The 12414-nt window shown below is 37.7% G+C and overlaps 1 protein-coding gene across 39 annotated transcripts in view; it reads left to right on the top strand.

The window, feature by feature from the left end:
* Positions 1-10527: 10527 nt before the first annotated feature.
* LOC141391899 (uncharacterized) overlaps positions 10528-12414 on the top strand; it is an 87655-nt gene continuing 85768 nt past the window's right edge. For 6 of the 39 annotated variants that reach the window (XM_073964631.1, XM_073964620.1, XM_073964608.1 and 3 more), the window contains exon 1: positions 11191-11347. The gene's annotated coding sequence lies outside the window, so the exon portion shown is untranslated. Of the gene's footprint in view, positions 10818-10901; positions 12388-12414 lie in introns of those variants that run through there. The other 33 variants (XM_073964630.1, XM_073964617.1, XM_073964605.1 and 30 more) reach the window with 12 other exon arrangements.

The following is a 12414-nucleotide window of genomic DNA, read 5'->3' as shown; positions in this document are numbered from 1 at the left end:
ATTCCAGTCCATGTTTTATTAGAACGGTGCACCGCGGTGTAGGTATTTTGAAAATTGTATCCACATTTTTCAACCGAATTTTGAATTTTGTGATATCAAAATGTAGAAAACCTTTATTCAGAAGATGTTACCCTATATAACAGTTCATTTTTTAAACATTTTATTTTTGGCCTTTTTTCTCAGGATGTAAAAACCTTCTTGTAAAACATTAGCCTTTTCAAATGAATAGACAACAAAGATAAAAACAATTTTGTTGAAAATGTACGTTTGACTTTTTGATTTCAGTACATTATTTAGAAACCGAATTCGTGTTAACCTAGAAACAATAGTACATAATTCAGTACAATTTTTAAAATCCAGGACCTTTGCTCAAATGTTACAGTTTTAGCTCTACTTGTTCACCCAATGTCAATGTAGAAACCTTTCATACATTTAAAGGCGGATTTAAATAAACATTCTGATCCAATCTCAACAGTTATCCTCATAACAAATTTCATTTATCGGTTCACCCAGTACCAGTGCTTCAATGTTTAGTATTATTTAATACTTCTAGTACACTTATTGTACGACCACCTATAACAATGAACCTGACAAATCAATAATATATCAGAATTTCACTTCTATACCAAATTTATTGCAATTTTGTACTTTTCACGCACTAATGATATAATTACATCTAAATTGCTATACCCAACGTCAAATTTAATAGCATTTAGTACATTTCGTATTTCTCAATAAATTAACCAGCCCTCAGCCTAATTTTAGATTTGTATGCATTTCAAAAAATCCGTATCTAAACACCAACACAATCCCTCATACAACAATTCGAAATTCCACCTATATACCATCATGCAACACCAAACTGGTACAAAATTTAGTACTTATAGTATGTATAAGTTCCAATAATTACTTCCTTTTATCCAAAACTATATCCAAACCGCGATTTAGTATTTTTCGTATACATTAGTACGAATTTGCAGAACTTCCTCTCTATCTCCACTCTAAACGTCAACTGCTATACTAATACCGAATTTCACAATTTCAGCCTACCCCTTTACACAATAACAATTTGGACCAAATTCTGTGCCATTTAGTACACTTATTGTATTTATATCCACAACCTCATCCATATCTCGACCCTACACACCAACAGCGGCTATAATACAACATTTCCGAATTCCACTTCTATTCATAATACCATTAATACTTTTCGTATGAAAGTACGAATTTCAATAACTATCTCCAACAGTAATTGCGAATTTCAGGATTCCACCTCTATCCGTCCACCCAAATCAAAATTTTACCAAATTTAGTACCATTTATTAATTTTCGTACCCATAAGTACGAATTTCCAAAGCTACCTCAATGCAACACTCCATAAGTAATCTTAATTATAAATTTCACGATTCCAGCTCTATCTGTACACCCAAATCCAGAATGTACCAAATTTAGTACCATTTAGTACTTTCCGTACCCATAAGTACGAATTTCCGAAACTACCTCAATCCTACACTCCATAAGTAATCATAATTCCAAATTTCAGGATTCCAGCTCTATCCGTCAACCTAATTGTACTATATTTAGTACCATTTAGTACTTTCCGAATTTCCAAAACTGAGTCAATCCAACAGTAATCATAATTCCAAATTTCAGTATCCCAGCTCTATTCGTTTCCCCAAATTGTACCAAATTTAGTACTTTTCGTACCCATAAGTACGAATTTCAAAAAAACTTCCTCAATCCTACACTCCAACAGTAACCTTAATTCGAAATTTCAACATTCCAACTCTATCCGTTCACCCAAATATATGTAAATTTTACCAAATTTAGTACATTTTGTACTTTCCGTACCCATAAGTATGAATTTCCAGAACTACCTCAATCCTACTCTCCATCAGTATCCTTAATTCGAAATTTCAGGATTCCAACTCTATCCGTTCAACTTAATTTAAATTGTACCAAATTTAGTACCATTTAGTACTTTCCGTACCCATAAGTACGAATTTCCAAGACTAACACAATCCTACACTCCAAAAGTAACTAAATTCCAAATTTCAGGATTCCAGCTCATCCGTTCGCCCAAATATAATTTGTACCAAATTTAGTACCGTTTACTACTTTTCGTACCCATAAGTAAGAATTTTCAAAAATACCTAAATCCTTCACTCAATCAGTAATATTAATTCCAAATTTCAGGTTTCCATGTCTATCTAAATCTAAATTGTACCAAATTTGGTACCATTTAGTACTTTTCTTACACATAAGTATGAATTTCCAAAACTACCCTCATATCTCAATCGTACATTTCAACGGTAATCCAAATTCCAAATTTCAGGTTTTTAGCTCTATCCGTTCACCCAAATCGAAATTGTACCAAATTTAGTACCATTTAGTACTACTCGTACACATAAGTACGAACTTCCAAAATCATTTCCTTATATCAACACCACTTCCCAACCTTGATTCCCATACCAAATATGAAGATTGTAGCCATAACCGCTCAAAATATACAATTGGTACCAAATTTAGTAACTTTTCGTACACTTATAAGTCGAATTTCCAAAAACCCTTTGGTACATGTTTCTAAATCTCCATCAGTTACCCTCATTCCAAATTTCAGAATTCTAGCTCTTCCCGTTTGCATAATACAAAGCGTACCATATTTAGTACCTTTTAGTACTTTTCGTACACTTCTAGGTCGAATTTCCAAAAACCCAGCCTTATCTCACCCCTACACACCGACAGCAACCCACAGTCAAAATTTCAGCTTTCTAGCTTCAGCGGTTTCGTCTGGGCGATGATATGTCAGTCACTCAGTCACTCAGTCACTCACTCACTCACTAAGCTCTTTTATATATGGCGAAAAACAAAAATCCTTTGCAATTCCATTTGAAAAAAATTAAAAATTTTTTTTGCGAGCACATCTACAATTTTTGGCTTAGAGGTTAAGAAAAAAATTCTGGTTTCAAATCAGTTCGCGTTCACAAAATTGGACGATGCGCGCAAAAGTTATGGCGGTTTTTATTCTCATATAAAGAAAAAATATTTAAAAATATCTTATTTGTTGTTATGAGAAAATTTATGCATAAATCGTTAACAGCATTCCATATCTATTCGTAGATGTTTAAATAGTTACTAAATCTATTATTATTTTCGCGGAAAATCAACAAATAGTCCAAAAAATTTTAAGAAAATCCAAATTATCCTGTCCCAGAGTCCGTACAAACTCTTAAAAATAAATTAAAAAATATATGCGGAATCTAGACAATGCGTATAAAAATATGATACCAAATTTATAGAGATTGGGTACATAAATTGCATATTATAGCAACAACAAAAGAGAAAAACTTATTGTTGAAAAATATTGTTGCAAATATATTTTTTGGTTTGATTCGAAAAATTAAAAAAAAATATTTAGGAGTTCTCCAACTATTTCGCTAAAATCCCATACAATAATTAATGTGTACTACTAAAACTTCATCAAGAAATATGGTTTACCATCGTGAAAGCTTATTTGCTTACTGTGATAACTTATAAGGATAGGAAATTAAGAGTAATATTGAAATTACAATCATTCAAAAAATGTGTGAATTAAAAAGCCTATTATTCGCGAATAAGTTAAAATCAGTTGATGCGCAAACGTTTTTGGATACAGCGAATCAATCTCTTTCAATATTTATGCATATTTCGATGTTTCACTCTGCGGTCAAAGTGTGCCGCCAGTTGCATCACACAATGTAAAAAACATTAAAGTGGGTAAAAATCGCGCAATTTGCATACGATTTTGATGCGCATCCGGTTTCAGTAGCACCCATCAAAAATATGTTTATCTACACATATTTCAATCAGATTCTTCAAGAACCGCGGATGTGCCTCCACTTTCTATTTTTGGTAAAAATCTTATATTACTCGCGAATCTCTGTAATTTATGACACGCGTTTTCGCAAATATTGTAATCGCGTATAAAGGATTCCATTTACGTAAAAAAATTTAAAAAAATCGCGGTTTGGTACGCGGATTTGTCAAAATAAATTTTTGCTGATTTTCCTATTTTCAGGGTATCTATATCCGAGGTTTTAGTGGATGGATTCGATCGCGGATGGGCTCATTAGATCCGTCGCGTAAAAAAACTAAATTCACGCGGGGTACAAAGGAAATTGAATGACACTTGTAAATTTTAAACGCTAAAAATAAGTTTTTTAAAAAAAATCACACATCAAATATTGGACTTTAGACTCCAATTACTAGGATGCTGTAAGGAGCACACTCATGAGATAAGCCATAAACGACGTAAAATCACGAGTTTTATAATCCTATTATGAGTTTGGAATATTATCTTGTTGCGCGTCCGGATTATTAAAAAAATTCAAAAAACCCCGAAATTCCGGCTTCAAAATGTCAGCATCAATTTTAGGTGGATGTAGTGGATATATCGAAAAATGATACACTAGTATCATATTGCCCATGAAGTATTCTTTGAGTCTTTCTTTGAGCATATGTCTATAAAATGTAAGGTTAAGCCAGAAATCGGAATGGAGCATAAAAAAACTTGTTGGCTTCAACCCATTTTTACCTATTTTTCTACAGTGATGCCAACACAGCTTCCACGTAAATTAATTTTAATGGTCGATATTATGGGATCCCTCCTAAAACACTTCATTTTAAAGAATGTTTATCATACTATATAGAATATGCTAACATTCCGCGAATTCTGAATGGGTGAAACTCGGATTCATCGATTGTAAAACATTTTTGTTTTTCGCCATATATAGATTAGTTAGGGCGCATGAACAATATCATTATAAGGAGACGACAAAGTGCATTGCCCCAATTTGAAGTTCTATATCTCAAAAATGGTAAAACCTACGAAAATATCATAAAGGCCAATCTGGCAGATAATTTTCACAGCTACAATATTTTCTCTAATCAAATTTCGATGGGACTTGCACTTTCCATGTAAAATCGTGAAATCCTAAACAACTCTAAAAATGTGAACTCTGGCATTTCTTTTTTTTAGTTTTTTTTAATTTTTCTCATCTATGACCATTGTAGTTTCAGAATCCCCAAAAACCTCCTTCAGGTGAGTGGTGTTAGCTGGGCAGATAAATAAATGCAGCTTGCTTTGCGGTCAGCCAACACATGCCAACACTCTTGTTTCCTGGCGTTCTTTTGCTACGATGGTGCTGGTCTCCGAGTGCCTGCGCAACTCATCAGTGTGGAAATACTCGATAGGCTCGTTGATCTATGGGTGCACGCTTGTACTTTTGGACTTCACTCCCTAGATCATGAAGATCTCTACTGACGTGCCTGGGTGGGGAGGAAACCTGTCCACATGGGAAGGTGTAACAAAAAAAAAATATTACAGTCCTAGGTCCAAGTCTTCGCGTGATTCCCAAGTAACGAATTACCCTGAATTGAAGTATTTTACTGATACCAACACATTGTTCAACCGCATTTTCTCCGGTACCAGGAGTTTTTATTGCATAGCAAACCTCCCTCGAAAAATTATGAAAATTTGTCAATGATTTGGTATACTCCTTAGATGATTTATACCTCTATCCATTTCGGCAGATGTTAACCAAATATTCAAACCAAATAGGTTTTGATAATGACCTCAGAGTTCAGAACACCATTTTATAAAGAAATGAGATATCGGTCAACTTTTAACCACAGCCTTCATATGGGGTTACCATCCATTCAAAGTACCGAGGACTTTGATTTTATCGCATTTTTTCTTCACCTGTAAAAATATATTTTCGGTTCTCCGTATGGGGAAAATCTCCATTTTTCGGCGTGGTCCATCATTAGGGTGTCCCAAAAAAAAAAGTGTGGGGGTTTAATGTGAATATCTATAAAAAGGTTTATTTTTTCTTTCAAGAGTTTTCAGTGCGGCTCCAAGTTACCATGACAATAGAAATCGATGACATACATCCCAGCAAAAATTTGGTAAGCACATGTCATTACTTCTTGCATTACCGGGTAATAAGTGATCATTACACTCCGCATTATCAGGCAGTATATAGATAACAGTTTACACATAACTAGTTATTTCCTTACTTACTACTTACTTACTAAGTAATGAGTATGGTGGCACAGAGCTAGTGTGTCCGACTACAAATTCTACAGTTGTGTGTTCAAAGCTCAGCGTCGGCATGGGTGTTTTTTGTTTACAAAATTACAAAAACATGTTGATGTATATGGATGAGTTAAACCAACCCTTGTTGTTCGTGCGAGTGGCCTAGTGTGTAGTGTGTTTGGCTACAAATCAGAAGTTCGTGTGTTCAAAACTATCAGGTATCGAATGAAAAAAAAAAACAAACAAAAAATGTGTGGTGTTGAATTTGAAAATAATTTTACCTTAATTTTTTCTAAAAATAGAATTATTTTTAGCTTCTTTCGACTGCCGGTATGTGGTTAAGTATGTACTTAAAAAACATATTTAAGGAAGTACTTCCTTCCTATGACATCCCCATGTAAAAATAATGACTTTTACGGTATATTTGTAAGTAGTTACTACTGCCAAATTTCACTGAATAAAGTCATTACTTAGTAATGACTTTTTTTGCTGGGATATAACAAAATATCATAAAATCACTAAAAATTATTCAAAAAAATATAAATTCAACACCTAAAAACAGAGCTAAACTTTTGGTCATAACTGCCCAAACCGCAAATGTCCGCAAAAAGTCTAAACAGTTTTGAAAATTTTCCAAAATTAGTCATTTTTGTAAGAACCTTGGGAACCGCGAAAATGACAAAAAATAAGTTGAGTTTCGAAAAATTTGAAAAGTTTAAAAGCGATTTGCATCTTTATATTTTTAAAATAACATGCTCTTTCTGGATTTTTGTCGTCCACCGGTTTGGATATTCGTCCACTACGTAACAGTAACATTTAAATACAACACTGGCGATGCATACCTTACTGTTACTGTTTAACCTCTACCTTTCCTGTATTCCGCCCCCTCCAGACGGCATTGAGATCGTAACGTCAGGTACCTACCCTGATGATATCTGTGAGAGACTGAACTCCTATTTAACCGATCTTACCACCTTTTTCCACGCGAGGAATATGAAGATATCCGCCACTAAATCGACGGCCACTTTGTTCACCACATGGACGGCGCAGTATAGAAGACAGTTGAATATCAGGGTCAATGGTAGCAGAATCCCGACCACAAACTGCCCAAAATTCTAGGGGTCACATTCGACACCACTTTCACGTCGTCCTCGCAAGCCACAGATATATGCGATAAACTGAAATGTAGGAACAAGGTCCTCAAGTCCCTAGCCGGCAGCAATTGGGGTGCAGATAAGGAAACCTTGGTGACCACGTATAAAGAGATAGGTCGGTCTGTGGTAAGCTATGCGGCGCAAGTTTGGTCCCCGAATGTATGTGACACGCAGTGGGATAATATTCAAATTTGTCAGAACGCCGCCCTGAGAACAGCAACAGGGTCCCTCCTCAAATCAACAGTAGACCATCTACATGAGGAGGCAAAGATTCTTCCAGTACGACAACATAATGAGATGCTATCGTTGCAGTACTTGCTCGGGTGTTACCGTGAGAGCCATCCCAATCACCATCTGCTGGCCACCGATACACCCAGGCATATCAAGAAGGATATTCATGCTCTAGAAACGGCGGTCCAACAATATAGGAGAGAACCTCTAGGTCAACAGGCATATCAGGCAGGTTTGAAAAGCATTCACACGGACACAGTTGCTAAGACCATAAGTAATTATTATGTAAATGCAGTCATCGGATTACATCCCCCATCTATCGCAGCTGAAGAGCGTCAGCTGCCACGACAAACCAGAGTAGTTTTGGCTCAATTAAGCTCGGAACATTGCAGTCGCCTCAGTTCCTATTAGGCGGGAATCGATCGCACCGTGCAAGACATCTGCCAGTATGCGGCATGGGCCCGCACGATACTAAGCACTTATTCAACTGCCCCGCCAAGCCTACTCATCTGACTCCTGTGGATCTGTGGTTACATCCCATCGAAGTATCCACCATCCTGGAACTGGAGATAGACCCAGAGCCAGATTGAACAGGAGAACGAACGTACAAACATAATAATAAAACACTGTTACAACAACAACGACAACAACCTTACCACATGCCTGTTCATTTCAGCCGTTCAGGTGATGAACAGTAGCGGCGTATATTTTTATACTCCTCAGATGGAAGAAGTGCACCAAGTCAGCTATGTAGGCATTTATACTACCACATATGGCATCGACAATTGGATCTATCTATGTGGAATTTCAGAAAGGTAGAAGAAAGGTAGAGATATCTTCTCTATGTCCTCGAACAGCTTAGCATGGTTGACGTATCCAGAATCTTCGCTAGTGGCGACAGGAGGGAGATCGGCCTTAGGAATCGCCTCTGCTGGCATCCTTGCCTGGCTTCAGTAGCGGGATCACACTGGCAGGCTTTAGGTACAATATAAGTGGCAAACGATAGATTGAGGACACTTGTTAAATACTCAAGTCTGGGTTCATCCAGTTGCTTAAGCATTATCATTGAGGTTCCTTGTGGCACCAACGCTTTGGATGATTCTGCAATCCGGATAACATCTGCACCATCGCTTATCGTAAATTGTGCTTGTGCCTCCTCGGCTAATAGGGATTTTATATGGCGTAGCACACTCCTCTTCGATCTATCACTCTCGGGATACTCTGTAAAAGCCGTCCTGTTATCTTTTTTCCCTTTTTTCGTACAACGTTGCTCATAACGCCGGTCATTAGCTAGTCTCGTCGCCTCTGTTGGGAAATTTGGTCTAATTTCGGATATTCGACGGCAGATATGTAGCGAGCGGCTGCAGCTGTGATGATGTTCCAGAAAATTCTCTCAGGTTCCCGAGGATATAAAGGAATGGGGATTGATAAATTCTCTGGCTCACAAAAGTACGGCAGTCAGAGGTTATGAAATCGGGTGGTCTGATAACGGAGACGATGATCGGGTGGTCTGATAACGGAGACGATGACACACCATTTATCAGACCGGGTGCCACAATGATGATGTTGTTGTCGAGCTGTGACAATCTCCTTTATCCTCGTAGGAGCGTCTTCGTTCACCATGCAAAATGTAGAGCTATCAATTTGCTCCACCAACCAAAGCTCATGGTGAGCATTCAAGTCCCCTAACATCGGTTATTGCCCCCCAAAAGCGAACTAATATCGGGTATATAACGCAGGGCACCAATATTCATCGGCGGTATGTACAATTTAATCAACTTTGCCTCGGCAGTCCCACACTTTACTGCTGGCCCATAGGTCACTAGAGTCAAGCTAAAGCGAGATACATAAGTCTGTACTGGACAAACTGGTGTATAAGGAAGGCTAGATACAGGTGTCGGTGAGCTCTGTGTCCTGGATCACGGCACCATGATATTCCTCCGACTTATATAGTCGAGAGCAGCGGAGATCCTTGCAATTTAATTACATGAATGATGCATTTTCGGGGCGCTGAACAACAACAGATGGTATAAGATGCTGCATTTATTGTTGTTGGGGATACTGCGGGTATTCCGACGGCGACGTAGTAGTCCCGGAAGCAGCTAAGACAAGAGCCGCCTCGAAACTGCGCCCATTCTCTAACATCCATTACATCTGACCGATGTTGACATAGGATAGATGCGGATCTGACAAACAGAACAGATTCATGACCCGGGGTTCTTCCCTATCTCGGCACGGACCAAAACAACTTGGACATGTTTGATCACCCCAGGAGACATACAATTGTTCTTCTAAATTGTTTCCTTAAAAATAATATTGTATTTCTCCTGAAAGAAGTTTAAGTAATCAAAAACCTTTAAATCAGAATTATCACTTCCTATGCCCTAACAATATAGCCCATAGCCCTTTGTAAACGATTTGGAATATTTTCCATTTGAGTTCCAAAGTTCTTCTACATTTTCTAAAACTGTATTCTGCAATCTATTTTCCTTATTTTTCACCATAAATTCCACATTTCAACTACCGCCTCGATAACAACCCCCCACCATAGTTGCGTGGGGGATGAGAGAATATCAACAACAATAAACCATTCTTAATGCCATGACCACTGTGTACTCTTTTTTATTGTGTGTGAGATTGGCTAGCAGTGTTTGTGTATTTGTGTGCTATTCAGTCTTCGGAAATTGTTTCTTCTTTTGTTTTGATTATTGTGTGTTTGGTGTGGTCGGTCAGTTGGTTGGTTGACTGGCTGGCTGGTGCATTTTGCGCTGTTTTTTGTTAGACTCTAGCCAAAGAGAGCGTGTGTGTGTCTGCGATGTGGTGAGCATCATGGATGAGTGGATACATACAATAAGAGAGGACTGACTGGCTTATCATTGGGGGGTTATGGGGCTGTTTTTTTATTTCTTCCCTCTCTGAGCACATGGTGCCTAACATTTTGCATTTCGGTATTAATGCTGAGGTTAGTGTTATTGTTACGATTGCGGTTGTCGTCGTCATCGTCAGACTGACTGACTTGTGCATGCAATTTCTGGTAGTGGAGTCTCTCTTTGTTTTTGTGTGCTTAGTCTAACTCTTGCTTTCTTTGCATTATCACTTGTCGGAGGCATTGGGGTTCTTTAGTCTTCGGAAAAGGCAGCCAACATGTAATGGTCGCGCGGCGTATGAGTGTTATTGTTTGATGCACATTGACGTTTGCTTGCTTACCCGCCCGCTTGCCTATCTCACAGTGAATGAGTGTGCCTCGGATGTTTAGTCGTTGTTTTTTGGATCATTCGGTCTATCGTTTGGTTGTTTTGGTCGGTGGTCGTCGTCGTGGTTTGTTCCTCTGTGCATAGGCTAACTAACAACAATGAGTAAGGCCAGCCAGCCAGACATTATTATTATTGTTGTACTCGTGTGTGTGTGCGTCTGTTTGTTTTTTGGGAACTCTGGTGAATGTGTTTGTGTGTGTGTGCGTGTCTTCCAATGGATGATTGTTTGGATGCATGAATCTGATGGCAATTTTGTGTTGTTGTTTTTTGTTCTGTTTGCTGCTGCTTCTGCTGCTGGTGTTATTACTTTTGCTTGCCTGATGATGTTAATGCTGCCTGCCGCCTTCATTGTTGTTGCTGTTGGCGCTGTCGTTTTGGATAGTTTGATTGCTGTTGGCTTAGCCTAACTTTACTCTTTGCTATACTCTGCCGCTCGCCTGCTATATGGTTGGTGTTCTGTGTGTCTGTCTGTCTTGTTATTGCTTGGCTGCTGTTCATGGTAGTCGTCGTGGTGGTGATGGTGGTTGTGGTGGTCGTCTGTGCTTTGCTTTGCTCTGCTGTGTTTTATTTGGTTCGATGGGTCTGACACTGCTTGTGTACTCTTTTTGAAAATAGTTACAAGATGTTCATCGGTGGGTAAAGAACGTCTGGACGGATGATGAACATCAATTGCAAAGCGTTAACTTATACAAAAAAATAGCTTTTCTTAACAACCGAAGACAGAACAGAGAAGAAGAATAATAACAACGGAATCAAAGTGAATCTCAACTGACATCATCTCCAACGTTCGTCGTCGTTGTTGTCGTTGCTAATCATCCTTCTTGTTTTCTCTTCTCGTCATTTTGCTTAACTCTGATTGTGTGTGAAAGAATAGCTCTTTTTTCGGATTTCTTTGTTGTTGTTGTTGTTGTGGTACATGCATACATACAATAATATGTCGTTGTTGAGTACGTACTTACTTACGTTTTAAGTCTTTGTGTTGTGTGTTGTCGTCGTTCATTCGGTTGGTTGGTTGGTGCTGGTGTATTTTTCATCATCATCATCCGCAACTGCATTTGTGAATTCTGCGATTTCGTGTTGTGTTTTTTTTTCTGTGTGAAAATAAAAATAAGAATAAGTAGCAACAACAACTTTAGCAGTTAAAGAGTATTTATCTGTAAGAGCTACCGCGAGTATCGATACGCGGCGACAGCGGCATTAATAATCCTCACAGTACGTTAAAGAAAATAAAAAGTACAACACCACCGTGCCGCATTGTTGGGGGTTTTCTGTTGTCACAGAAGTGACTTTCATCTCACACAAAATATTCAACATCCAACATCGTCAACGATATCTTCTTGACGACGGTTGCGACAGTTGTTACTACGGACTGCTTCAAGCAATCGCATCTGCAACGGAGAACCATCCCGGCCCACAATAATTAACTTCTGGGAAAAGAAATGTGTGCCTTTTTCCTGGCACATAAAAGTGGATTTAAGTGAAAGAAAAACTAAAAAAATTAAATTAAATTTAAAAACATGAAAACAATTAAATAAATATATAAAAAATAAAGTGACTAAATTAAAAGGTAATAATTGTGACTTCAATTTAAATAAAACATAAGACAAAAAAATGTTTATTCTAAAATTACAAACCAAAAGTGAATTAAAAATTGTTAGTGAACAATGGAAAAGTAAGAAATTAATTAATATTAATATTT

The sequence above is a fragment of the Musca autumnalis genome, unplaced genomic scaffold (assembly GCF_047663935.1).
Source record: "Musca autumnalis isolate F117 unplaced genomic scaffold, ASM4766393v1 scaffold_2, whole genome shotgun sequence".
NCBI lineage: Eukaryota > Metazoa > Arthropoda > Insecta > Diptera > Muscidae > Musca > Musca autumnalis.
This window is presented reverse-complemented; position numbering and strand designations above follow the sequence as displayed.